Consider the following 26,845-nt stretch of genomic DNA (forward strand, 5'->3'; position numbering starts at 1 on the left):
ACTAAACGCCACAACTACAAGGGGAGTACAGGAGGACAGTGATCTTGGTGCTCATGTGCACGATTCTCTGAAGGTGACCAAACAAAATGAAACAGTGGTTAAGAAGGTTTCTAAGATCCTTGTGTTTATAAATAGAGGCACTGGGGATAAAAGCTAGGAAGTGGTGCCACACCTCTATAAATCATTGGTCAGACCACATTGGGAGCATTATGTTCAATTCTGGGCATCTCACTTAAGGAATTAATGTTAAAGCTCTGAAATGCAAAAAAGATTTACCAGAATGATACCAGGAATGAGAGATTTTAGATACAAGGAAAGATAAATTGGGCCTATTCTCCTTGGAACAGAGAAAATTAAAAGGTGACTTCATTGAGGTGTTTAAAATAATGGATAATTTTGATAGGTTAAAGGAGAATATTCTATTTCAATTAGTTGGTAAGTTAGTAACTAGAGGTCACAATTTGAAGATTGTCAGCCAGACAGCTAGGACTGAGTTGAAGAGAAACTTCTTTACTCAGAGAGTTGTCAGGGTTTGGAATGCACCATCTGGGAAAGTGGTGGAGACAGATTCCTTAGAAGGCTTCAAAACTGAGCTGGATATATATTTGAAACTGATGAAATTAGAGGGCTACAGGAACAGGACTAGAGAATGGGTGGACAGTTTTTCTGGAGCCAGTACAGTCAGGATGAGTTGACGGGCCTCCTTCTGTGCCTAGAATTTCTATTACCCTGTAAGCTTCAAGGAGGTTGATGGCCATAGAGCGTGCAGGGATATTTTGTAGAAGAAGTTGTGGTCTGATGGCCAGCTCATGCATGTAGTAAGCTGCCATCTCCAGGTACCTGTTCTCTTTTCCATGTCAGGAAATGGCAAAACCTGGTTTCTTGATAGAGGAGTGAAGAACTCAGATTATGTCATGAACAAGGAGTATTCAGACTTTCATAAGATGAAATGCATGTATATGAGATGACCACCGCTCAAGAATGCAATTTTGAAGTTGCCATTTACAGCTTGAGGGGAAACCAGGCGAATTGTTCTCAATGTTGGGAATCTAATGTTTCCATTATCACCGTACTTTGGCACCATGCCTGTCAGTTCTTTCTCCTCACCAGGGAAGGGAATATCTCACCCAGGATATATATCTATTGCTCATGATTTACTTCCTCTCTGCATTAAATTTCACCTGCCATTGTTACCCTCATGAATTAATTCTACTCATTCTAAAATTTTTGATCCATTTTCTCAATTGACTGCAGCTCCTTGTTGGCCATCTTCTGTTTAATCTGACCGTTTTACATTGAAGTGGCTGATGTAAATTAGAAACACTAGTAGTCCTCACATTAAGTCCTGAGGCACTCCACTCAGTTCTTCCTTTCAATATCCCCACCATCCCAATCCCACAGAGGAGAACATAACACAGTTTGCCCTTTTTGATCTGTTACAGAACTTCCATTAACATTGGCACATCTGGTATCCAGACAGCCAGAGTCACAATCGTGGCTTTGATCTAACTGCACATGAACACATTTTGTGCATATATCTTCACCATTTGTGGATGAAGTTATTGTATATAAAAACAGAGCAGATTTGAGGTCTAAATACCCAGCACAATCTATGAAAAAACTTCCTAGTCCGGAAAGGTTGCATCTTTAAAAGTAGAAATAAACAATAATTTAATAAGAAATCAATATTTACTACAGTTGAATTAAGCAGATGGCAATCCTTGAGCCAGGATTATTTTCTTCAGTTCTGGCTGGACATTACTTTCACTGGTTCACATTTGATCTTTTTTTCAGTTCTCATTGCACCTGACACGAAGAGAGTGTGCACTTTTGTGAAGACAGAAATACTGATAACACCACAGCAGGACTGCTACTGCGTCGCTCAGAAAAACACAACAATGTGCTTTCAAAAAGACAAAGCTGAAGTCCAACTCAGCAGCAGAGGCGTTGGCATGACAGAAACCGAAGGCATTTTAAGGAGTCAGTGTCATTTACATTGACTTATGAATCTGCGAGTACTTAACAATGTTGTTGGTAGTTTGTTGATCAGAGTTGATAGCTTTTCTGTTGGGTTGAGGCAAAACTTCAATGTAAAATAAAACAGGGAGAAGGTGTAAATTTTGCAAAGTGGAATGGTTGGATTGTGAGTGGACCTTTCAAATCTTATGGCATTCTGAGCAGCATCATGACTCCATAGAAATCCTTACGAAACAAAGGATCTTTAAATGACATGCTCTGAATTTGTAATGGCCCAAATTGTTCACTCTAGGGTTTGCTGCTCAATCTCTCAATGCCTATATCAATAAGCACAGCAGAGATGCCACACACTCTGCCCAATGTTACGTCCAGATTGCATCAGAGCTTTAGGTATATCACAGAATCCTGCTAAAGTTAGTTTCCCTCTAAAGCAGGGAGGTGACCATGTTAACCACACCGAGGTCCCTAGGAAAATGGAGAAGGAATAAAGTTGTGCATTCAGATAACTTTGGAGATGGGAGCTCATCTGTCTGATTCTCGCTTAGTTGTGGGAGCTAAAATCAACTCTTTGAGGTCTAAATTGCTAACATGCATTTTCCTTTTGAACATTGATTGATCAGTTGTCCACCTCTTGCAGTTTTTGTCTCTAGTTCTTTATTTACTTTAATCAGCTGACAAATTTTGAATATTATACAAGTACTGGACCCAAACATCTTTGTAATTGGTGTGATCTCTGGTTCTTCCAACTTCCCTCTTTTATTTCTCTATTTTTTTCAACCTTTATGAAAATGCTTGTTCATTTTTAATGAATAATTCTAATGAAAAGCAAACCCAAAATATCATAACCCCTTAATTCACAAGCTGCCAAATTGCGTGTTTCCTCATCTTTGGTGTTCATTTCAGATTCCCAGCATTTGTCCTTGTCTTTTTCATTTGACAAAATGTTAAACACTGTACGGAATGATGCAACTATTCTGATGAGTGATGGCACACCAATTCAGCATTGTTTGGAAACCATGTGTTCTATAGCTTTTGTGCTTGAAGGATTTGTGTGAAGCTGTTTCGCGGTTTGCTATTCCCCTGATTCAAACTGTTAATTTGTTAAAATTAAAATAGGCGAAATAGATGGTCTGACAATTAATTACCAATTATGATTAATTCACTGGTGAATCATTTTAGAATTGGATCAAATTGTACCAGTTTCATTAATTTCTCACCATATAAAGATTTGCAGCTGATAAACATTTCAAGCAAAGACCTGGGTCATCTCTTGGTACATGTATGTCTCGCTCCATTCCAATTACTGCTGGTTCAGAGCAATTTCAGTGCTTTTGATGTACAGAATCCAACACAAGCAACCTTATTTAAGTTGTGCTTTCATTTTAAAAAGCAATAACCATTAGTCATTTCCATTAGAGCCATTTTCAATGCCATTACTGCTCTGTGTGTTTTGGGAAGATGCAGCTGTGTATTCACTCATCAATCACACACAAATTGTTACCCTTTTATTACCTCTGTAACTGACAAAGCTAATGCCAGACATGCATATTGCTGACTTAAATTGATTATGTTAAATTAACATATCTCAGAATTCCTTCCTTCCAGACTCCCAAGAAACCCATTTTGTTCTTTATTGACATCGCAAGCACTCTGGTTCAGCTGAAGGCCAGTTCTTTGAAGATTTCATCTACCATTTCTATATGAATCCTGTTAGATGTTCTTTCTCTTCAACATTTTACAGACGACAGAGTCATCTAACAAAGGTTATATGAGTCTGTCAGGCACTGGCACATCAAACCCATGAGACCATAGGTTTGTTGAGCCTACACTCGTTCGAGCAAATATTCAATGACAGGGAGGCTATTTGGCAGTAATTAAAATAAGAACATAAGTAGGCCTTTTCTGCATCTTCCGCCAATCATGGCTAATGAGTGACCAAACTCCCACATCATATTTCTACCATTTTGTGTAATAAATCTTGTTAATTAAAATTAATGACTATCATGCCATTATAAGGTCATGTTGATTGAAATGGACAACAAATAGCTTCCTGTGCTGAAATTTGTTTGTATGGTGCAACACAGCAACTTCACACCATTTGATGCATTTCATTGTGAGACAGGTAACAAGAGGTAACATTGATGACAATTTAATACAAAAATTGATGCTCTTTCCCAGAAACTACTGCAGCAATTGCACATTACTCATTTTGATAGTACATTATTGTCCATCATTATCGGTATCACATTTGACAATATCTTCTCAAAATTACAAAGCACCACAGCTCCTAATTCTGTGATGTTACAACCATTTGAGTTTTATTTTTTATAAAGTGAATTTTAATTCATTTCATGGGATGCATTTGTCAAAGGCAGGGCTAGCATTTGTTGCATGCTCCTAATTGCCCTTGAACTGAGTAACTTGCTTGACTCATTCAGAAGCTGGTAAAGTATCAAACACATTGCCCAGTGTCTGGAATTGTAAGTAATTGGTTAAGGATGGCAGATTTTCTTCCCTATAATGTTTAGTGAACAGTACGGACTTTCAACATAATAAACATTAACTGTTCTGGTGACCACTACTGCAATTAGATCCAGATTTATTCCATGAATTTAAATTCGACAAGTTCCATAGTAGTATCCGAACCTATATACTCAAAATATTAACCTGGATCTCTTAATTGCTTATTGAGTGATACTACAATTCCACCAGCATACTTCCTCATTATCAACATCTTACAATGTGAATTGACCAGAAACTTCATTAAATTATATCAATAATTTAACTTGAGAGTAAGGAAGAGGTAGGAATATAGGAGCATGGGAACAGGGTGAGGCCTTTCAGCCCCGTGAATCTATCCCCCCATTTAGTAAGATCATGGCTGATCTGGGGCCTAACTCTATATACCTCCCTTTGGTCCATATCCCTTAATATCTATTGCTTAACAAAAATATACCTATCTAAATTTTAAATTAACAGTTAATCCTGCATCCACTGTCATTTGCAAAGGAGAGCTCCAAACATCTACCACACTTTGAGTGTAGAAGTGCTTCTTTCACCTCCCCTGAATGGTCTGAACCCTATTCTCAAATAATACCCCCTAGTTCCCAAGCCCCCTCCACCAGTCAAAATAGTTTATCTTTGACTATCCTGACTTTTTCTCTTATATTCTGAAGACATCAATTTGATCACCCCTTGCCATTCTAAATTCTAAAGAGAATGTACCGAATATGTATATTCTATCCTCATAATGTAACCCCTGATGTCTAGGTATTAATCTTGTAAACCTATGTCGCACTTCATCCTTTCAAAGGCTCATAGTACTCCAGGTGGAGTCTAACCAGGATTTTATATAACTTCAGCATAACTTCCTTATACTCCAGTCCTCTAACAGTAAAGACCAGCATTCCATTAGCCTTCTTGATTATTTTCTGCATCAGTTCATATTTTAAAAATCTATGTACCTGAACCGCTAAGTCTCTTTGGATAGCTACTGTATTAAACTTCACACCATCTAGAAAGTAACATGATCTATCCTTTATTGGTCCAAAATGGATCACCTCACAACAGCTTACTTTGAATTTTCAACCTTAAGTTCACCTGGACCATCTCCAATACTTCTCTCTCTTTCTTGGACCTCTCTGTTTCCATCTCTAGCAAACACCTGGAAACCGATATCCATTTCAAGCCTACTGACTCCCACAGCTACCTAGAATACACCTCTTCTCACCTACCTTCCTGCAAAAATGCTATCCCCTATTGCCAATTCCTTTGCCCCTGCCACTCCCACTCCCAAGATGAGGCATTCTACTTGCAGGCATCCCAAATGTCCTTGTTTTTCAAGGGCCGCAACTTCCCCACCACAGTGGTCGAAAATGCCCTCGACCGCGTCTCTTGCATTTCCCGCAACTCATACCTCACACCTTCTACCTGCAATAACAACCAAAACAGAATCCCCCTTGTCCCCATGTACCATCCCACCAACCTCTGGGTCCAACGCATCATCCTCTGACACTTCTGCCATCTGCAATCTGACCACCCTACTAAAGACATTTTTCCCTCCCCACCCTTATCTGCTTTCCAGAGGGACGACTCTTTCCGTGACTCCCTTGTCCACTCCACACTCCCCACCAGCCCCACTGGTCCCGGCACTTTTCCCTGCAACTGCAGGAAGTGCTACGCCTGCACTCACACCTCACCCGCACCTCCATCCCAGGCCCCAAGAAACCTTCCACATCAATCAGATGTTCACCTGCACGTCTACTCAAGAGGTATACTGTATCCGCTGTTCCCGATGTGGCTTCCTGCACATCGGGGAAACCAAGCAGAGGCTTGGAGACTGCTTTGTGGAATACCTACATTCGGCTTGTGACAAATGACTGCAACTCCCAGTTGCAAACCACGTCAACTCTCGCCACGCCCCCCCCCCAACTCCTTGATCGACATGTCCATCTTGGTCCTCCTCCGGTGCCACAACGATGCCACCTGAAGGTTGCAGGAACAGCACCTCATACTTTGCTTGGGAACCCTGCAGTCCAATGGTATCAATGTGGACTTCTCAAGCTTCAAGATCTCCCTTCCCCCAACCACATCCCAAACCAGCCCAACTTGTTCTCGTCTCCCTAACCTGTCTGTCCTTTCTCCCACCTATCCACTCCTCCCACCTCAAACCCTACCCCCACTTCCTATCTACCAGCCTCATCCGCACCTTTTTGACCAGTCCGTTTCCTCCCCACCTATCTGCTCCTTTATCCATCTACCATCCGCCTCCCCCACCTCTCTATTTATTTCAGAACCCCCTTCCCCAACCCCATTTCTGAAGAATTTTGAGACCCAAAATGTCAGCTTTCCTGCTCCCCTGATGCTGCTTGGCCTGCTGTGTTCATCCAGCTCTACACCTTGTTATCATGGATTAGTTACTGCCTTTCTTACATTACCATGGTGGTTGCACCACACAAGTCCTTCATCAGTTATGAAGCACAAGGACATGCTGAAGTGGTGAAAATTACTCTGTGTATGTGTATCTTTCTTTCCTTTTGACAAATAGTAAACTGACGTGAATGTTTTTGATGGCAGCAGGTTAATTCTGTATTCATATCATGTGTTTCATATGCTCACACATCCTCAAGGACTTTCAAATAAAAAAATAGACTTTAAAACGTTCCGTTATGCAGATAAGTATGATAGCCAGCAGAGCACAGAAAATTCCAAAATAGAAAGGCAAATCTGTGAATTTCTTCTTTTTAATACATTCACAGGATGAATAGACAACACTATTTGGGCCAGCCTTTATCATCAGGAGGTGAACACATCTATTTTGTCTAGAACTAGGTGAATTGTCATGACTGCAGGTGTAAACGAAACAACAGTGAAATCTTGATGTGAATTCACAATCATACTGTCGGGACTGCTGATAAACTTGTAAGAGAACCCATGCAGGACTCTGTGCTCTATGGTCTGTTTACTGAGACACACACTGAGACAAACATTGACTGTGCCTTGAGGACTGTCAACTTGTCAAAGATGCCCTTTCTTTTGCCTGAAACTTGTTGGTCTTTCAGGGCAGGGAGTTGACCCCGACCAAGTGTTGCAATCTGGCACATTTCAAGTCTAGGGTGACGTGCCGAGCAACGCTAAAATTTAGGGCAGCTACCTCCAAAGTGCAATGCAGATAATCCACCATCTGGGGTCTTCTTGCCGGAGTTAAGTTGGGCTCTGTTCAGTTATTGGACCCTCCCAATGCCTCAAATATGTGTAAATATAATCTTACACAAGTAAGAAAAGCCTTTGGTTTGTTTGCTAACTACAGTCAAACTCTAATATTTTATTTTTTCTTCACAAGCTGCTATGCAGAACCAACCTGCTTTAATGACTATGTTAGTATATAAAGCTATCGAGTTTTGAGAAGATTTGTAGCTCAGGCTGAGGTTCTGGATGTGAGTTTGCTCGCTGAGCTGGAAGGTTCGTTTTCAGACGTTTCGTCATCATACTAGGTAACATCATCAGTGAGCCTCCAACAAAGCGCTGGTGTTATGTCCCGCTTTCTATTTATCTGGTTAGGTTTCCTTGGGTTGGTGATGTCATTTCCTGTGTTGGTGATGTCACTTCCTGTTCTTTTTCTCAGGGGATGGTAGATTGGCTCCAAATCAATGTGTTTGTTGATGGAGTTCCAGTTGGAATGCCATTCTTCTAGGAATTCTCGTGCGTGTCTCTGTTTGGCTTGTCCTAGGATGGATGTGTTGTCCCAATCAAAGTGGTGTCCTTCCTCATCTGTATGTAAGGATACGAGTGATAGTGGGTCATGTCGTTCTGTGGCTAGTTGATGTTCATGTATCCTGGTGGCTAGCTTTCTGCCAGTTTGTCCAATGTAGTGTTTGTCACAGTTCTTGCAAGGTATTTTGTAGATGACGTTCATTTTATTTGTTGTCTGCATAGGGTCTTTTAAGTTCATTAGCTGCTGTTTTAGTGTGTTGCATGAACGTGACTGCCAGACTACTCGGACCTCTTGGCATCAGGGTAGCCCACAAACCCACCAACACACTAAAACAGCAGCAAATGAACTTAAAAGACCCTATACAGACAACAAATAAGAGTCAACCACATTGCTGTCATAGTAGGAACTGCGGATGCTGGAGAATCTGATATAACAAGGTGTAGAGCTGGATCAACACAGCAGGCCAAGCAGCATCAGAGGAGCAGGAAAGCTGATGTTTCGGGTCTAGGCCCTTCTTCAGAAAAGTTCATCATTTCTTCACTTCTTCATTTCTGAAGAAGGGTCTAGATCCGAAATGTCAACTTTCCTGCTCCTCTGATGCTGCTTGGCCTGCTGTGTTCATCCAGCTCTACACCTTGTTATATCACATTGCTGTGGGTCTGCAATCCAAGTAGGCCAGACCAGGGACAGCAGTCAACTTCCCTAAGAGGCATTAGTGAAACAGCTGGTGTCTTCTAATATTTGATAATCGTTTCACAGTTATCATTAGACTCTTAATTCAACATTTTTTGAAATTAATTGAATTCTAACTCTACAATCACAAGATTTGAACCCAGTTCACCAGATTAACAGTCTGGTGATAATACCACTAGGCTACCACCTTCACATAACTTTATTTTCTGCATTGATTGAGTGAGATATATTGCCTATGATACTGGAAGAATGCTCAGGTTGTTTTTTTTTCAAAAATGGTGCAAAACCATTTTGTTTTTGCCTGAATAGCCAAATGGACTTTATGTCATTTCAATATGCATCATTTCCAAACTATAACAGTAACAGGTGAAGTTCTGAACCGTACGTGAAAAAGTTAATGTTTCAAATAAGACATTAAACCAAGCCTATCTATTCATCAATACCAATTGACTTTCCAATATCTACAAGTGCCAGACAAGTTTCCCTTTCATTAATCTATTTCTAATGCAATTCCAATGTCTCCTTATTATGAAGTGCAGTTGACTTCCAAGTAGTTGCTTGGCAAACTGAAAACAGAGGAGCAAATCAGGCTGTGAATATAAAAAGACAACAAAATGTGAGGCTGGATGAACACAGCAGGCCAAGCAGCATCTCAGGAGCACAAAAGCTGACGTTTCGGGCCTAGACCCTTCATCAGAGAGGGGGATGGGGTAAGGGTTCTGGAATAAATAGGGAGAGAGGGGGAGGCGGACCGAAGATGGAGAGAAAAGAAGATAGGTGGAGAGAGTATAGGTGGGGAGGTAGGGAGGGGATAGGTCGGTCCAGGGAAGACGGACAGGTCAAGGAGGTGGGATGAGGTTAGTAGGTAGATGGGGGTGCGGCTTGGGGTGGGAGGAAGGGATGGGTGAGAGGAGGAACAGGTTAGGGAGGCGGAGACAGGTTGGACTGGTTTTGGGATGCAGTGGGTGGAGTGGAAGAGCTGGGCTGGTTGTGTGGTGCAGTGGGGGGAGGGGACGAACTGGGCTGGTTTAGGGATGCAGTAGGGGAAGGGGAGATTTTGAAACTGGTGAAGTCCACATTGATACCATTAGGCTGCAGGGTTCCCACGGGGAATATGAGTTGCTGTTCCTGCAACCTTCGGGTGGCATCATTGTGGCACTGCAGGAGGCCCATGATGGACATGTCATCTAAAGAATGGGAGGGGGAGTGGAAATGGTTTGCGACTGGGAGGTGCAGTAGTTTGTTGCGAACTGAGCGGAGGTGTTCTGCAAAGCGCTCTCCAAGCCTCCGCTTGGTTTCCCCAATGTAGAGGAAGCCACACCGGGTACAGTGGATGCAGTATACCACATTGGCAGATGTGCAGGTGAACCTCTGCTTAATGTGGAATGTTAAGCAGAGGTTCACCTGCACATCTGCCAATGTGGTATACTGCATCCACTGTACCCGGTGTGGCTTCCTCTACATTGGGGAAACCAAGCGGAGGCTTGGAGAGCGCTTTGCAGAACACCTCCGCTCAGTTCGCAACAAACTACTGCATCTCCCAGTTGCAAACCATTTCCACTCCCCCTCCCATTCTTTAGATGACATGTCCATCATGGGCCTCCTGCAGTGCCACAATGATGCCACCCGAAGGTTGCAGGAACAGCAACTCATATTCCGCCTGGGAACCCTGCAGCCTAATGGTTTCAATGTGGGCTTCACCAGTTTCAAAATCTCCCCTTCCCCAACTGCATCCCTAAACCAGCCCAGTTCGTCCCCTCCCCCCACTGCACCACACAACCAGCCCAGCTCTTCCACTCCACCCACTGCATCCCAAAACCAGTCCAACCTGTCTCCGCCTCCCTAACCTGTTCTTCCTCTCACCCATCCCTTCCTCCCACCCCAAGCCGCACCCCCATCTACCTACTAACCTCATCCCACCTCCTTGACCTGTCCGTCTTCCCTGGACTGACCTATCCCCTCCCTACCTCCCCACCTATACTCTCTCCACCTATCTTCTTTTCTCTCCATCTTCGGTCCGCCTCCCCCTCTCTCCCTATTTATTCCAGAACCCTCACCCCATCCCCCTCTCTGATGAAGGGTCTAGACCCGAAACGTCAGCTTTTGTGCTCCTGAGATGCTGCTTGGCCTGCTGTGTTCATCCAGCCTCACATTTTGTTGTCTTGGATTCTCCAGCATCTGCAGTTCCCATTATCTCTGTGAATATAAAATGGAAGCAATCAAAGTGAGGTAGTAACAGGCATAGGTAAGGAAGGAGAATTAAAAGCTAATAATGCCTAAGCACAGATGCAAAGAGATTAAAGAACTGAACTTTTGTTCAAAGGTCGAGAATATCCATAATCCAACATATTCATGGAGCATAAGGTTAATATGATACAATCAAGTATGAAAAGGTTTAAATGAATTTATGTACCACAGCCAGGTTAATTATTGTTAAATGAGCAGATCTAAGACAGACTGATTTCCGACACTAGGTAGGATAAATTACGTAGAATACAGATTGGCATTTATTTGTTTCTATCATGAACAAGATTCAGTATGGTAAACATGCTTAATAATGATCCTTGAAGGAATTCAGTCACTAACATACTCTTCTCTTGTGACTTATATTGCAGTAGTAATGAAGAGAAGAAAACAGAAATGCTGAAAATTCTGGGCAGTTCAAGCAGGATCTGTAAACAGAGAAATAACATTTAAAGTCCATGACCCATCATCAGAACTGGCAAAAGTTATAAATGTAATAGGCTTTGAGCAAGAGATAAGTGGAGTAAAGGGCAAAAATAAATTTGGATTTTGTTCCTGTTTGTGGTATAAATTCTTAGAACCTGGTCTTCATCTTTTGCATTCTATGTGCATTAAGTTTTTCAATTCCTGACAGAAACTTGAAATCCAGCCATTTCTAGATGGATTCTCTTTGTAAGACATTTCCACAATTTTCCTGTACATTCTCCATGTGTATATGAGTATATATTTGAAATGCAAACACTTCATGCTTCACTCTGACAATATTACTATGGTAACAGAAATGTGATATTTGAAGTGTTTTCTCTATCATATAGGATCACTTCAGGTTCAAATCTACATAATTAATACTATTTTAAAAAACAAACTTATGGACATGATAGGTTTATGATGATATTTAAAAGCATAATTTCAATGACTATTAAAATATTAATCACTGTGAATTATTTTTTTAAATGTGCTTTAATTATTCAGACTCAAATTCAGATCAATGACAGTCTTTTCTGGTAAACTGACCTCCGATATGCCAGCTTCCTTCTGATTTGCTTGTTATCTGATCCCAATAGTTCATTAATTTGTATTTATTATGCTATTATAACTATATGCCATCATTCAGGAATGGTTAGACACAACATTATATAATTGAGAAATCAAATTATATGTTGATGAATTGATAGCCTTATCTCTTTGAAGCTTACCACTGGAAGATTCATATTTTTGCAAGGTTTATGAGCACATTACAACAATGAAAGGATTTGATAAATTGGTTGAGTCAATAGAAATGAGGACTGACATTTCAAATGACAGGAGACTATTAGGAATTTAGTCACAAAAGCACGGGAAAAGATTTCTAAAAGAGACAGCATATAACCCACCTATCTCCGTACAGAGATGGTAAAGTAAAGCATGAATGATGAGGATAACCAATAGTTTGCTTGTGCATCTATCAACAGTCCCAGCTGTGGGCTTGTGAATTCACTTCAAGGTTTGGCTGTTGTATAGTTACAGCTTCACAACTGGAGAAAATTTACCTAATTCTAGACAAGCTAGATTTGTTCACCCCCTGGAGATAAAACAAAATACAATTGTGCCAATTAATCATGAAAAATTATTATTCACAATGTGGACCACCTTAAACAGTTTGAAAGAGCTAGCACTGTGGCAAGAAACAAGACTGGTGAACTAAAAGAAAAATAAGAGAAGTATCAACAGAACTAAAATAATAGAAAAATCTTGGATCTGTCTGGTAATTTAAAATTACATGTGGAGTGGAAACCAGCAGGATTGAGCAGAATGCTGATCTCACACTCCATGCGGAATTTAATCAGTGTAATAGTAGTCTCACCTATCAGCTGGAGAACTGATGGAAACCTGTGTTGCATATCTTTTGGAATACCCTCCACATTAACCAGTTAATCAGACATTTTTTACCTGGACAATGTCAGGCGTGCTCTCAATTATGTCCCCAGTAAGATGGAAATCCCATTCTCATGAACTCAGCAATGACCATTGCCAGTACAGTTGCCTGCATGAGATCAGCGTGAATAGGATGGGTGGTGCAGAGAGGTGATTGGTGAGAGGATAGCACCAGCAACAGGGGAGTTGGGTGCAGGTGGATGGGAGGCAGGACATTTGGATGGCTTTCAGCAGGCCCCCTTTTCCAAAGTCAGGTCGCAACATCAAACACTGGGTCCTTGCAAAGTAGAGATGTTGCTGTATGGCACTCAAACTCAGCGGAATTAATGGACTTGCCCAGATGGCTAATCTCATACTTGCTGCTGGGTGAATGCCAGTGGCAGCAGGAAGAGGGCCTTAAGTAATTCCTTAAGTGCTTTATGGGTTTGGAAGGTGCTGCCTAAGGATCTTTGGTGAATTTCTGCAGTACATCTTGTAGATAGTAGGTGTCAAGCTTCTTGAATGTTGTTGGAGTTGCACCCATCCAGACAAGTATTCCAAAACATACCTGATTTGTAGATGGTGGCCAGGGTTTGGGAAGTCAGGAGGTCAGAAATTTGCCACAGGATTCCTAGCCTCTGACCTTCTCTTGTAGTCACTGTGTTTATTTGCATGTCCAGTTGAGTTTCTGGTCAATCGTCACCCAAGAATGTTGAAAGTGAGGGATTTGGTGATGGTATATCAAAGGACAGTGGTTAGCATGTCTCTTATTGGAAATAATCATTGCCTGGCATTTGTATGGTGTGAGTGCTACTTGCCATTTGTTAGCCCAAGCCTTCATATTATCCAGATCTTATTGCATTTGAACATGGTATCTGAGAAGTCGTGAATGATCCTCAACAATGCGCAATCATCAGTGGACATCCCACTTCTGACGTCATGATCAATGGAAGGTAATTGATGAAGCAGCAAAAAATGGTTGGGTCTACAATATGACCCTGAGGAACTCAATGAATCAATTAATTAACTGATTAAGCAATTACTCTATATAACTAACTTTTTAACCCAATTGATCAATTATTCCAATGGGGAAGGTTGAGCCATTTAAGGTTCCTGTGGAACTACGTAGAACTTACATTATAAGAACTGACCAAGAAACCAATGATTATGTTCCAAACATGTGTCCTCCCTCCCAAACGTATCCAACCATAATTGAACATCCCAATTTTGCTTATCCCTTGTGTACTTATCCACCTGCATGATTCTTTTTATCTTGGAGCCAGATATGAGTTGAAGGATGGTTGGCTAGCATGCTTGGTCCATTAGTTATTTGCATCTTTGCAGAACTAAGTGCAAACATTTGATACATAGTACGCAGATTGTGAAGAATAGTGCTTCTATACTCTGCATTCTCTACTCTATAACCTGATGCTGAGCAACACATCGCTAGTGTAAGCTGCAGAACAAACCTTCAAGCATGAATTGGGTACCTTTACAGCATCAGTCACAATGGCGTTGAGTGATCATATTGAAGCATTGTGATAATGAATAATCATAAAATATGGCTTTTGTAGGAGTACAGTGAGCATTAAGGAAGAATTCAGAGGCATCTGCATATAGAAATCAGCGGCAACATTCAGGGATCAGCCTCTAGTAGCAACACACTAACAAAAGCACAGCAACAGATAGGATGTTCCCATATTGTGACTGATCCAGTGCATGGCTCTGAACATATGAAATTACAATAACATGATGAAGCACCCCAAAACAGCCAGAACAGGAGAGGAAATTCCATATCACTCACTGAAGTGTCTGGCTATTCAGCACGGATTAGAAAGCAACAATAGGAACTGGCTCAAAAAAATCAATTCTAGTTACGCTTTGCAAAGTAGCCTGTATGTTAATCTTATCAAATTCCTGCAGCTCTACTTTAGCAAGCACAGGTAGTAATACATTTCAGAAAGACAAACTAATGAAATGGGTAGACGTATACTTAAAAGAAGAGAAGCATGAAGAGATGCATTTGTGTCTAGAGTGAGAACTGCCAAGATACACTAAATGATAAAATTTTAAAGAGAAGAAGGAGGAGCCAATATAATTTAGTGAGTATGTATACAAGCCTTTGAACATGGTGGCAGCAATTGATAAGGATGCTAAAATGGTATATGGGCTTTATAACTGAAACATAGAGTGCAAAAATAAAACAAATTCACGAGTTCTGAGATAGTGCAGAGGGGCTTTACTCAAATGATACAAGGATAATTGAAGTTTAGTTATTTGGAGAGGCGATGGAGTTGGTCTCCTGAGAACAGGGAAGATTGCAGTGAGATTTAATAGAGATAATCACAATCATGAAAGAAAACAAGCATGAATTGTTTTCAGTGATGGAAGATAGAAGAAAATGCATGGGTGACTTAAAAAAGTAGAGGGGGTAAAATATGGATCTTTCATTCTGTATAGCAAATTGTTATGACTCAAATGCATTGCTATAAAAGGGTGGTTTAAGCAAATGTAATGTTACTTTCAAAACAGAATTGGATAAGTACTTGGAGGAGAAATATGCAGAGGAGAAGGTCTGTACTGAAAGATCTGAGCAATGTAGGCAAGAGTAGACATGCACGGGAATTCCTAGAGGCCTGGTTCTCCACCCATAATTCAAGCAACAAACTCATAGAATTGGGCCCCATATACAAACCTATACAAATGAAAATCAGAAGTGATACTACTCACCATAACAGACCAGAGAATATAAATTCCAAGAGATGTAGAGTAACATTGCTTCAGCAGAGCCACCACTAATGATGTCATCTAGCATGGTGACAAAACGTCAGAAAGAGAACAAGCCAGCTCGGATATCAAGTCAACAACTTTAACCACAACCCAAGCTACAGACCTGTGCCAAAACTTTTGAATGCAAGCGTGCTAAATGCTTTCTCAACCACAGTGTCCACCTGTGACGCAGCTTTCAAAGAACTATATACCTGAACCCCTGGGTCTCTCTATTCAAAACACTACCCAGGTCCCTACCATCAACTGTATAATTCCTGCCCTTGATTGTTTTACCAAAATGTAACATCTTGTATTTATCCAAATTAAACTCCACCTGCCACTCCTCAACCCATTGACTTAATTGATCAAGATCACTTTGTATTCTTCTTCACTGTCAACTATACCACCAATTCTTGTATCATTTGCAAACTTACTAATCATGCATCCTAAATTCGCATCCAAATTGTTTTAGAAAGTGGACCCAACACCTATTGCTGTGGAACAGCGCTGGCCACAGGCCTCCAGTCCGAGAAACAGCCCTCCACCACCACCCACTGTCTATTATGGTCAAGCCAATTTTGTATCCAGTCTGCCTGAATACAAAGTGAACTAACTTTAATAATTAGTCTATTATGCAGACCCTTGTCAAAGGCTTTACTAAAGTCCATGAAAAGAAATGAAATAGTCACATGTGCAATCTGACCACCAAGAGGTCAATGCTTGTTTTCTGTTGAATGGGAACACGAATCAAATCATTGAGTTTGCACATTTGGATAACCATATTGGTCCAACTGAGGTACATAAGTTGTTGAAAGAATTTCCTCAGGAAGTTAGAACCTGTTTCCTGTGGTCTGTATTTGAGAAAGACAGGGGATAACTTTAAAATTAGAGCTAAGCAATTTAGGGGTAAAATCTCACAGCACTCTTTAAACAAAGGGTAGGGGAAGTCTGGTGCACTCCACAACAATACACCACCCCCCGGCCCATTGTCCAATCTTGCCCCTCTCCTACCCACTACCAAATGAAAAACTATTGAGCTACAATGCATTGAAAATGACAAAATGAAAGTGACTAGCTGTCGTTCAGTACAGTAAATATAAAGTTAGCGTAATGAGGCAGGAAAATGGAGTTCACATATTGACAGCTGACTGAATGATGGAAAAAGTTGGGAGGGCTTAATGCCCTCCTTCTTTCCTATTCCTATTGTTGGTAAAACTGAGTTGTATTTTATCATGATGAAGGATGGGATATGATTTTGAGGCTGAGGCTACTTATTTGCATTGATTCTTAATCTTAGGCACTATTTGCCTGTGCTGGCACTGGTCCTACAAGCTTCTCTTGTTTTGTGATTTTTGGAATTAAAATCGATGGAACAGTAATGTGAAATTAGGTTACTCCTTAAAATGAATATTTATGTCCAGTGACACCACAAATAACCTATTAGCTACAGAGTAAATTCCACTTTTCATTCATGTTACAACCTGAAAATAGCTTGAGATAGCTATTCAAGAAAAGCGTGTTCATTGACTACTCCAAGCTGATAACTTAAAAAAAGGTTAAAGAGAAGAATGCAGGCGTGCCTGAGAGACATTAAAATACTCATTATACATTAACTGTTTTATTGTCATCAAAATGATGCAGCATTCCATGGAAAATCTCAGAGTAATTGTAATGTGAGTGCTTTTTTTCTGCCAATAAAAATTGTTGACAGTTTTATAGCCAAGCACTACTGTGTACAAATTTCGCCAGTCATGCATGTGCACTGTTGCTAATTACGTTTGTCAAACCTCTGTTTAGTTCAGTAATAACCTTGCTGAACATGGGTAAATTAATACACAAACATGTTTAGGTACAGCATTATCCAAAGTTCGTAATTTTCAGTTTTTCAAAGTTTTTACTTTTGCTTTATATTTTTATTTTATCTTATTCCTCATGACAGCAACCATACGGTGGTTTGTAAATATCATTGGATGCCATTTTCATGATATTATCATCTTATACATGTTCGTAAGAATAGAAAAGCACACAATTGCATTGTTTCAAATATACTGTACTAAATGTGCACAGATGTTGAACTGATGGCTCAAAAATTAATTTCCATTAATAATTTCCGTAACAGTGAGATAAAAAGCAATTTAACGAATAAAGATTGTGTATGTTCCTTATCTTCTTCAAGTACAATTGTTTACATTGAATTTTATGCTCTAACATGTTTATAAAATGCCCATGTAATTTAGCATAACAATTGCCATGACAACTGGATATATTTTACGATAATTTCTGTGTGCGATCCAGAAAATCATGTGCCGTTACACTAGCCTGATTTCATCAAAATAATTACGAACTATTTATGCTCAAATTCAACAGTGTCTTCAAGAGAAAAGAAGATGCATAATTAAAGTCAGAAATCCAAAAGTTGGTTTTTGAGATGTGCTGTTCCACCATTTGTTTGGCACCTCTTCTTTTGCCTCTCCATTGAATAGCTTCAATCAGCATGAAATTGTTCTATATATATCATAAGCACAAACTTAACACACCATAGACAATGAACAATTGTCATTTCAGTTAATGTACCCTTTCAATAGTGAGGTGTTAATGACATTAGAACACGAGAAAACCCACCCTCTCACTTCTGCATTTCTATAAGATCATGGCTGATCCATCCCAGGCTTTACTCCTTTTTTGTGCTAATCACTCAGCCCTTGAGTATTTCAAAATATCCATCTAGGTCCTCTTTAAATACATTCAGTGATCTTGTCTCCACAACTCTGTAGGATTGACAATTCTAGACACTCACTATCCTCTGAAGGGCAGAAATTCCTTTGCATCCCAGTTTTAAAAGAATGGCCCTTATTCTGTAACTATGTTCCTAAGAGCAAGAGTCTCCCATTAGTGAAAATACCCTTCAATATCTAGATTGTCAAGCCCCTTCAGAATTTTGTATGTTTCAATAAGATCATTCCTCATTCTTCTGAAATCTATAGAAGAAAGACTTAACCTGTTTAGGGCTTCTCAACGAGTGAAATCCTTCATCACAAGAATCAGCCGAGTGAGTCTCTTTTGAACTGTCTCCAGGGTCAGTTGTTTCTTTCTTTTTCAAATATGAAGACCAAAACTGTAACAGCACTTCAAATAAGGCTTCACCAACATTCTGTACAATTTTAACAAGCCTTCCTTATTTTAAACTCCAACCATCTAGCAAAAGAATGGCTAGAATCTCATTCGTCTTAGGAATGACTTGCATGCTAACACTTTGTGTGTTTCATGCACAAGGACACTCAAAATACCCCCACACTGTCTCTTTCCATTTAAATAATCATTTTATTTTATTCTGCCTATCATAGCGCATGACTTGACACTTTTGTACAATTAAACATCTTTATGACCTCTTACAGCATGATCTCTGATGAATTTTTTGATATATAACTTTCTACCCCCACTTTTAGTTCATTGATAAAGATGATAAATAATTAAGGCCCTTGTACTGATTTTTATGCCACCCTACTAATTAGATCTTTCCAACCCGAGAAAAGGTACATTAATCCTGTCTCTCTGTCTTCTGTATCTCAACCAGGCCTTAAACCATGCTAATATAATAGCCCAAATACCGTGAGGTCTTATCATATGCAATAATATTTTTGATGGCACGTTATTGAATACCTTTTGGAAACCTACATACACTAAATCTACCAGCTCCCTTTTATTAACTTCTCTTGCTATAACCTCAAAGCACATCAGCAAGTTTGTCAAATACGATTTCCCTTTTGGCTCCATTAGATGGTGTTAAGGCTTTCGAAAAGTCCTGATATTTCTTCCTTAAAAATGGGCTCCAGTATTTTGCCAATGACAGATGTTAGGCTAACTGGCCTATGGCTTTCTGTCCCTCACCTCTCGAGTAGGGGCATCACAGTAATGGATTTCCAGTCCGCTGGAACTCTCGCTGAATTCAATGACGTCTGGAATATTTTGACGAATGCCTCTTCCACTCCACAGCCTTCCTTTAAAACAGCCAGCCAATCTCCGTCACTTATAAGTTATGAAGGAGTCATTGCAGCAAGGTCCATTCTGCATGTGCAAACTGGACTAAACTCCAAAATGCAACATGTTTAGAAACACAATGTACATGAACTCAGTCTGTCTGAAATGAGCAAAGTTGTGCTGTGGTTTTCAATTTATTATGAATAACTTTCTATGATGCATACCTAGAATAAGACATTTCTTTAGCACCCAATCACTATGGCAGTGCAAACCATTACAAAGCATCATAAAGTATAATTGCAGTTGATAACTACAGTTGTGGTTCAACATGTATACACTGATATAGTTGTACTGCGCGGGAATATACAGATTGGCCATTGGAATTTGCTATGTGTACTTTATAGATTGTAACTCTTCCCAGTCCTTCATTAGCTGCTGACATAACAAGCATTATGTCACATGTATGTGCTAGAGACGGGTGTAATGCTTGTTTTGTGTCCTCTTTCTGAACTCTGACAGGAGCTCCTGTTGTAATACTGAGTTGGTCTTGAACCTCCTCATTTGGACACAAGCTATAAATGCAATGCAGCTTCATGCCCAAATCAGGCATGGCTGACATGTCTATCAAGTGAGAATGGCAAAAATATCAACATTCCATATGATACTCATTGTTGCTTCTATAGTAGCCTCGATTTTGATCTCATTTGACATTGGGATGTAATTGTGGGTTAAATGATATTTATTTCAATTTACCTACTCAATTTATTTCAACTGGGATAATGGGAACTGCAGATGCTGGAGAATCCAAGATAACAAAGTGTGGAGCTGGATGAACACAGCAGCCCAAGCAGCATCTCAGGAGCACAAAAGCTGACGTTTCAGGCCTGCAAAGCGGTCCTTGACGCCCTTGACCACGTCTCCCGCATTTCCCGCAACACATCCCTCACACCCCGCCCCTGCCACAACCGCCCCCAGAGGATCCCCCTCGTTCTCACATACCACCCCACCAACATCCGGATACAACATATCATCCTCTGACACTTCCACCATCTACAATCTGATCCCACCACCCAAGCTATTTTTCCATCCCCACTCTTGTCTGCCTTCCGGAGCGACCACTCTCTCCGCGACTCCCTTGTCCGCTCCACACTCCCCTCCAACCCCACCACACCCGGCACCTTCCCCTGCAACCGTAGGAAGTGCTACACTTGCCCCCACACCTCCTCCCTCACCCCCATCCCAGGCCCCAAGATGACCTTCCATATCAAGCAGATGTTCACCTGCACATCTGCCAATGTGGTATATTGTACCCATTGCACCCGGTGTGGCTTCCTCTACATTGGGAAACCAAGCGGAGGCTTGGGGACTGCTTTGCAGAACACGTCCGCTCGGTTTGCAAGAAACAACTGCACCTCCCAGTTGCGAACCATTTCAACTCCCCCTCCCATTCCTCAGACGACATGTCCATCATGAGCCTCCTGCAGTGCCACAATGATGCCACCCGAAGGTTGCAGGAACAGCAACTCATATTCCGCTTGAGAACCCTGCAGCCCAATGGTATCAATGTGGACTTCACAAGCTTCAAAATCTCCCCTTCCCTCACTGCATCCCAAAACCAGCCCAGCCTGTCTCTGCTTCCCTAACCTGTTCTTCCTCTCACCCATCCCTTCCTCCCACCTCAAGCTGCACCTCCATTTCCTACCTACCACCTCATCCTGCCTCCTTGACCTGTCCATCTTCCCTACTGACCTATACCCTCCCTACCTCCTAACCTATACTCTCCTCTCCACCTATCTTGTTTTCTCTCCATCTTCGGTCCGCCTCACCCTCTCTCCCTATTTATTCCAATTCCCTCTCCCCATCCCCCTCTCTGATGAAGGGTCTAGGCCCGAAACGCCAGCTTTTGTGCTCCTGAGGTGCTGCTTGGCCTGCTGTGTTCACCCAGCTCCACACTTTGTTATCTTATTTCAACTGGGATTTGTTTTCTTACATTCTCCTTCTCTAGGTTTTAAAAGAGGCATTCTAGAAGGATTAGACAAAGTGCAGACGTGATCTCCTTCACTTAAATAACCTTATGGCCTTGAATTGATGAATTACTCTGCAGTAAAAAAGAATTTTTCTTTTACCTAGAAAAATCCAAATGAGAAGTGATCTTACTAGAATTATTAGCAATAGGCAACAAACATTGACTTTTCTGGTGATGCTTACAGCCTGTGAAAGAATTTAAAACCCCCAGTTTTCTTTTACCATTGACTGGAGAAGGTAGCAATGCTTGTCCTTTAGTGGAGGATTTAATCTACACTGTCAATTCAAGAAAGCTATAAATGTACAAACAGGTAAAACTACAATCTCTGAAGGATCAGACGCCTTAGGAATGTATTCCTAACCATTTGTTGTTCCTGTAGTATATCATAGATTGGATCGTGATAACACAACACAGACAAGCAGATGGTAACAGCGGTAATCAATATAAACATTGTGGAAATAAAATCATTCTGATATCACATTGTCAGTATAGAAAAGGAATCTGGGCTTGCTTTGAGTACAGAAATACTTTTTACTAATGATTTTAGTTCAATGTTTTTTTAAACAGCTTCCAACAATCTTTTTCCTGTCAAAGTTCTGTGATTTGTGTCTTGTAGCTTGCTTAAAGAATGGTGTTACAGGTACTGCTGGGGAGAATCCTTTACAAGCTGCAAATGATTGTCAGCACTGATGTAGAGGTGTGCGTTATGATCTGTACTTCTGGTGTTACTGCCCTACCTTCAGCATGTTGACAGTCGTGCTTTGAGTGACAATTAACAAGGAACAGTGAAGATGATTTATAAAAAGAAAACAAACTGGTGTTCTGGCATGCAATTGTTGCTGAAGGGCGTAAGGTTTATCCATTATGTCTTTATACTGCACTAACTATTTGAGATGAACACACAAACCATCATACAATGCTCAAAAAGGCTCTTCAGCCCATTGCACTCTCTGACTTTTGAAAAGACTACCCATTAAATCTTCCTCCTTCCATTTTCAAAAGAATCATAGAATTCAAAGAGCCATGCTGCGTATGAACATATGAGAAATACCTTCAAAGAAAAAATGAAGAAAAGTATTGAATTATTATACACAATAAATTGCAAGTGGTGAACAGTCTTTGGTAGAAATCGATTGGCAGACTGAACCCTGGCTCATATCTCTTTCCATTTACAAACCATTCTGCACTTTCGCAGAAGTCCAATTTCATCCAATTTTCACTCTTCAAGAACATTAGTTATTTGGGGGAGATAACACCCCTTGTCAATGTTCTTGAACAATGGATATGTAAAATTTTTTATTCATTCACCAAGAACAGCCAATTGTTTTAAAAATACCAATTTAATAGGAATAATGCTAAAAATTTTAGACAATAGGCAATGTAAAATGCATCGGGGAGAATCTTATACAGTAATGTTGGCTATGGCAAGATTTGTGGTAAAATTGCATGAGAAACTAAGTGGTACGCATTTTAAAAATGAAGGGTTAATCTAATTAAAAATCTAGTACTGTTTGCCTGTAATTTAACATTTTACTTAAGCCAGTGTCTGCTGACATTGCTACTGTAGGGCAACTGTGCATGTGCGCTCACTCAGAAACATACAAATGCATGGTTCCAAACCCTCGACATTATTGCATCATGATATGGAGGTGCCAGTGTTGGTCTGCGGTGAATAGTCAGAAGTCACACAACACTAGATTATAGTCCAACAGATTTATTTGAAATTACACAAGGTTTTGGAGGGCCGCGCCCTTTGTCAGGTGCACTGAGATAGCAGAACACACAGACCCAGAGATTATTGGCAGAGAGGTCAAGGGAAGAGAGATCAAAAGATCATATAACTGGTGTGAGTGGAGTGTCAGGTAAGTCTCTGGAGGTTATCAAAATAAAGGCAATCCCTACATTGGTTATTGGTTGACACATTACTCACTGTCTAACACTTTTAGTCACGTGCAGATGCTCCACTCACACCAGTTGTATGATATTTGATCTCTCTGCCCTTGATATCTCTGCCTATAAACTCTTGGGCTGTGTGCTCTTCTCTCTCACTGCACCTGACGAAGGGGCTGCTGCGCTCTGAAAGCTTGTGCGATTTCAAATAAACCTGATGGATCATTACATCATGCCCAAAGTCCATTCTGTGCATGTGCATAGGATAGGTGTGTCATGGAAATAGAGTTCTATGCAGGAAAAGAGCTTCAGAATTGCTCTGGAAGGAGTCCCTGGTATACAACAGACACCTCCCCTCAACCCAATTCAACTCCGTACTCAGAATAAAATAAACAAGTGCTCTATCATTGAGTGATCTGTTGCAGAGTGGTAACACAGTGAGCTTAGTGAGATGGAAGATCAGTGAGAGGAAAGGAAAGTGCTTTTTATTAACCTTTTCTTTCTCTAGTTTGAGCACAATATGACCAAGAGTTAAGTAGCTACATAAGAAGAGTGAGTCTTAAAAATATTCAAGGATGACATTGCAGGGAAAACACATGTTCATCACTGCAATTGGGAGCAGCACACGATGAGTGGTGGTCTTGGTAAATAAGGTCAAGGGAGTATTCCTACTATCCATTTCTTTAAAGTAAAAATTGGTCTTTAGTTTAGTTTGAGTATTTTCAGGATAAGGACTAAAACAAGGTCCCTGATATTCATTCAATTTTTTTTTAAATTACAGAAGTAAATCGGAAGAGAGTAATTTAAGGATAAGTAACTACAAAGATCTTGGACATTGTTAAGATCCTACTCTGCAATGTAGGGAGTCAGGGACACTTCCAGTGACTCCAGCTGCAGCTATTGTTTCTGCTTCATAGCAGCAGACAGAGTAACTAAGGATTGTCTGCATAACTGAGGTCTTCATGGAAGGCTCATACCATGACAGTGAGATGGTCATCCCGCAGAAAGGGAATGGGTCACCACCAGAAACAGTAAAATCATCAGGCAGGTAGCAGAGGAATCCACTTGTGCCATTGTCCTTGCTCCCATTTTGGATATTGCTGTGGATATGGATTCTTAGGGGAATGTAATGAGACCAGGACTCTGAGATAGTAGGAACTGCTGATGCTGGGGTCGAACACAACAAGGTGTGGAGCTGGATGAACACAGCAGGCCAGGCAGCATCAGAGGAGGAGGAAAGCTAACGTTTTGGGTCTGGACCCTTTTTCAGAAATTTCTGAAGAAGGGTCCAGGCCCGAAACGTCAGCTTTCCTGCTCCTCTGATGAGACCAGGACTCTGCTATGTACAGCACTTAAGATGTTTCATGATACATGTAAAAAAGGCATTTGTTGTTTATCATATGCTTTGAACATTCCTCTTTATCAAATATAAATATATTGAAAATGGGGGACAAGAGACTATTTAGCTGATGGTAAAGAGTCATCCAATTGGGTCGTGAGTCTCTTTGCCTTCCAGTTGATGTAAGAAGGCAGTCATCACAAAAATTTTTTTTCTTTATTCATTCGCAGGATGAGGGCATTGCTGGCTAGGCAGCATTTATTGCCCATAGGGCAGTTAAGAGTCAACCACATTGCTGCATCTGGAGCCACATGTAGGCCAGACCATGCAAGGATGGTAGTTTCCTTCCCTAAAGGACATTAATGAACTAAATGGGTTTTTCCAACAATCAACAATGGATTCAGTCATCATTTGATTCTTAATTCCAGGCATTTATTGAACGTTAGTAAAATGAGAGGCTGGATGAACACAGCAGACCAAGCAGCATCTCAGGAGCACAAAAGCTGACGCTTCGGCCTAGACCCTTCATCAGAGAGGGGGATGGGGTGAGGGAACTGGAATAAATTTATTCCAGTTCCCTCTCCCCATCCCCCTCTCTGATGAAGGGTCTAGGCCCGAAACGTCAGCTTTTGTGCTCCTGAGATGCTGCTTGGCCTGCTGTGTTCATCCAGCCTCAAATTTTATTATCTTGGAATTCTCCAGCATCTGCAGTTCCCATTATCTCTGATTTAATGAACGTTATCTGTGTCTTTGGATTAACAGTCTAGCGATAATACCACTAGGCCTCCACCTCTACTCACATTCCAGCAAGTATTGATAGCTAACTAACAGCTGAAATATGGGGCCATGTTACGTTTGAAACCTCCAGGAATACATCTAATCATAGATGGAAACCTTTGTTGTTGAAGAGACCGGCAGCATTTATGTGAGGCCCAGCAGTCAACAACACAAAGGCCTGTTGCTACCTCCAGGTGAGAAATGAAGTCACAAGAATCCCTGTCTGAGTTAAATTCTGCACCACAGATTCCATCCAACCTGCTCAAAATCAGGAGCAATTTGGCATTCAGACAGTTCCAGCCTTCCTGAGTTAGAGAGCTAAGAGCACAAAGGCAGAAGCTTTGCATAAATTAAGTGTGCAAATGATACTGCAGGAAGCAAGTCAGTGTCCAAGCAATTTCGTGAAGGTGCATACATACTAATTTCTGGGAAGATCTTTCACTTTGAGGGCCAGAAATAAAATTGATCTCTGAGAGTGTTGTGGCTCTGCAACGCTGAGCAAGAATACAATGAAATAACACTGGTGCAAATTAGAAGCTGTAATTTGGCTCTTTTCTACATCAGATGAGTGATGGAAAAGATGAAGCATGATTAATACTGGATACACCGGGAAGCTGAGATGTAGCAGGTGATGAAACATGCAGAAAGATGGAAGCAGTGCTTTCTGTGAGGTTTTCTGTGTAATGTTACAATTGGCTGGAACCCAGGTGTGTGCAGTACAATGAATGGCTATGTAAGCCTTAAAGTAGGGGAGTTGTATATTTTTGTTTGATATTCCTCTGTGAAAGAGAACAGTACCCTTCCCTGTTGGAACAGTTATTAAGAGAAAATTGACAGAACAGAAATGGCACATCAGGGATCCCCCAGAGGCATGAATTATGGATGCTGGGGACATCCACAACAATATGCTGGTACAGTTTGCTGCTGCCGTGACTGAGCAGGGATATTTACAGAAAACGGAAATCTACAGACAAGAACAAAGCATGGGGCTTCTTACTTTAAAATTTTCATCTTTGCATCTCATCTCTAAGCCACTTTAACAAAC

At 40.8% G+C, this 26,845-nt stretch overlaps 1 long non-coding RNA gene across 1 annotated transcript in view; it reads left to right on the forward strand.

The window, feature by feature from the left end:
* LOC132210540 (uncharacterized) overlaps positions 1-11,588 on the forward strand; it is a 145,488-nt gene extending 133,900 nt beyond the window's left edge. Inside the window, exons 2-3 of the long non-coding RNA XR_009446678.1 lie at positions 1,795-1,980; positions 11,500-11,588. This is a non-coding gene — a long non-coding RNA (uncharacterized LOC132210540). The remainder of the gene's footprint in view (positions 1-1,794; positions 1,981-11,499) is intronic.
* The last annotated feature ends 15,257 nt before the right edge of the window (positions 11,589-26,845 follow it).

This window comes from Stegostoma tigrinum, chromosome 1, assembly GCF_030684315.1.
Source record: "Stegostoma tigrinum isolate sSteTig4 chromosome 1, sSteTig4.hap1, whole genome shotgun sequence".
Classification (NCBI taxonomy): Eukaryota; Metazoa; Chordata; class Chondrichthyes; order Orectolobiformes; family Stegostomatidae; genus Stegostoma; species Stegostoma tigrinum.